The sequence below is a fragment of the Vicugna pacos genome, chromosome 23 (genome assembly GCF_048564905.1).
Source record: "Vicugna pacos chromosome 23, VicPac4, whole genome shotgun sequence".
NCBI lineage: Eukaryota > Metazoa > Chordata > Mammalia > Artiodactyla > Camelidae > Vicugna > Vicugna pacos.
In genome coordinates, this window is record NC_133009.1 from 11259316 (window position 1) to 11262159 (window position 2844).

Genomic DNA, 2844 nt, shown 5'->3' on the forward strand with positions numbered 1-2844 from the left:
CATCAATTTCTATTTTATTTCAAGAAATAATGCGGTGAAACTCTTGATGTTGCAGTATTCATCTTCAGCACCATTGGCTTCATCATTGCTATAGTCATTTTTTAAGCCATATAACAAAATTGAAAAAATGTTGTACCTTTAAAAAACATTTTTATTCCAAAATATTATCACACAGAAAACTTACAAGTACAGAACCCAAATCATTTGAGAATAAATTACCAACTTGATGGGCCTCTCACTCGTAAAATTCATCCCTGAGTTTAATGTGTATTTTCTATAAACAAGGAGATTTTTCTATGCAACCTCAAATCAGGAAATTGCCACTAATCCTTGGACCCCATTCAGATTTTGCCAAATGTCCCAGTAATGTCCTGTATAGCAAAAGGTGCCCTTCAGAGGTGGACATAAGCTGTAGTGGGCTTTATGTTGGGTGGCACCTCAGCTTTTTGTTGCCTTTCTTGACCTTGACACTTCAGAAGAGTATTTCGCGTGCTGCTCCCTGCTAGGTTAGGTTACTGCACATCTGTCAGGAGCAGCACAGAAGTGATGCTGCTGCATCTCTTCGGGCGCCTGATCCCCTTGTCCTGTCACTACAGTACTAACTGACCACTTGTTCACGGTGGTGCTTGCCAGACTTTTCCACTGTAGAATCACTCGTTCCCCCTTTATTCATTCATTTATATTAATCCTATGAGTATGGGCTCATCATTTCATTTTTCAGTCAGTGGGTTATGATCCATTATTATCATTATTCCTTTAGGTGCTTGAATGGTCTCAGCTGTGGCCAGTGGGAGCTCCTTCAGGCTGGCTCCTGTGTCTTCTTCACATGTCCCTCTTATACCTGGGCATTTCTTTATTTTCTGACACTGTGAGACATCCCAGGTTTGTCTTGTATTTTTCCTACTCCAGCCCTGCTTTCTTTAGTGGAAAATTATCTTAAAATGAAGATTTGAATGCTAGGTGTGCTCAGTACTATTGTGGAACCACTGGTCCCAGGCCATCTCAGTAGGCAGAATTCAGGAGTATTTGCATGTGTGTATCTAAATTTATTTCTGCATCCATATGCTGAGAACCATAAATTTACACCATACCTCTAATTTCAGACTAATACTACTGGGTTCGTCTTGTCTTCTCCCTTTCCATATTTGTAACTCTCTTCTCAGATGGTGAGACACATGGCTTCCAGTATTCTCAGGGGAACGATCCCTCATGGGTATAGATTTTTTTTCTACTTAGACATGCTTAAAGTTGCTTATCAGTAGAGACAAAACGTGAAATGTTCTGCTAAATATTTAAACAGGCATTTTTATTTCTCTCTTTTCTCAACCTGGACAGTAGAACTATTCATCCTATATATAGATGGGTTCCTGAAGTTTTGAAAATTAATCGTCTTAAGCCAGCCAAACCCATGCTACAAAAAACTTTTATCCATCGAGTGCCCTGAGGTTATTGGCATATTTGTGCTGCTATTTACCTTCCAGCCTGTATATTATGAGAAAAGAAGTAAGTTTATTTGCCTAGTTCAGAGATGTGAGGAAGAAGGGACTCTGATTACCCCCATCTTCTATTTCTGAATCCTTTTCCCTGTGAATTGTAGCTAATCTCAATGGCTTTCATTATCACTATTCACAGACTCCCAAACCTCCGTCTTCTCTGGATCTCCACTCACATGTGAGCCTGGGTTTCAAGTGTCTCATGTAGCCCCAGGAATACACATTTTATTAAGCATCCCTGTTGATTTTAATGCTGGCTCATAGCCAGCTAACTGCTGCTTGCCCACAGAGAACACGGAGGGTTTCAAGTGCGAACAAAGCAGTGTCGCTTCTGTTCCTGGCTCAGCACCTGGGAAAGAAAGTAAGCCTTGGCGGTGGCCCTGGCTTCTGAGCTGATTGCAAAGACTTGAATCTCTGGAGTGGTTTCATTAAAAGGATGCCTTAACATCAGATCTCTCACACAAAATAAGGCAGAGAAGAGCGTCTGCTAGATGACGGATAACAATGCCTGAGCTGGAATTATACACTATCTTGATATTAGCAAGGCTTCTTTTCAGCCAGCAGGTTCCTGTGTAGTGCCGGTAGAAGATAGACAAAGGAATGGTCCCAGTCCTGGGGAGAGGTGGAATTTTAAGGTAGGGAAGTAAGAGTTTAAACTTTTTTTTTTCCTTCCCATAGTAAGAACAACTAGCTTAGCACTTTTCTTTTTGAGGGGAAAAAAGGCTTTGAATCATGAATGCTTTCTACAGCTGGCTGCACCGTATGCAATATTCAAAAGACAAGAACTAGCTAATCACAGAGAACCAGCAGCAGCTAAACAGCCCTCTGCTGGCTTCCATAGGGCTTATAATTGAGTGCAGATGGCCTCGGCGGGATGGGTGTGCATCCCTGCTGACTCCTCACACCCTAGAGGGCCAAGGGGGGCTCGCCCAGCCTCCCAGCCCCGATTGCGCCCTCGTGGGGGCTGCTGAGGAAGGAGGGGAGGCAGGTGGTGCGGAAGCCTGCTGGCCGCCTTCTGCCTAGCCTCCCCGTGGCCACACGAGCAGGTCTTCAGGCTGCAGAGTGTGGCTTTGATGAGGCCAGGGTCTCAAGATTACAGAAGGCCTGGGGTAAAGGAATAGGGTTGGGAGTGCTTTGTGATCATCCAGAGAGCCTCACTGTGCAACCTGCAGGGGGCTGCAAGGCGCCAGCCGGTCGTGGAGAAGGAATGTGGTGGAAAAGCACAGACTGCTCCTTTCGGGGAGCAGGGAGCAGCCTTTGGGGGTGGGGCCCTCACCGCTGGTGTGCCCTCTCCTTCCTTCCTTCCCGCCCCCACCCCCACTGCTCTCTCTTTAGAGGAGTTATGGTAGTG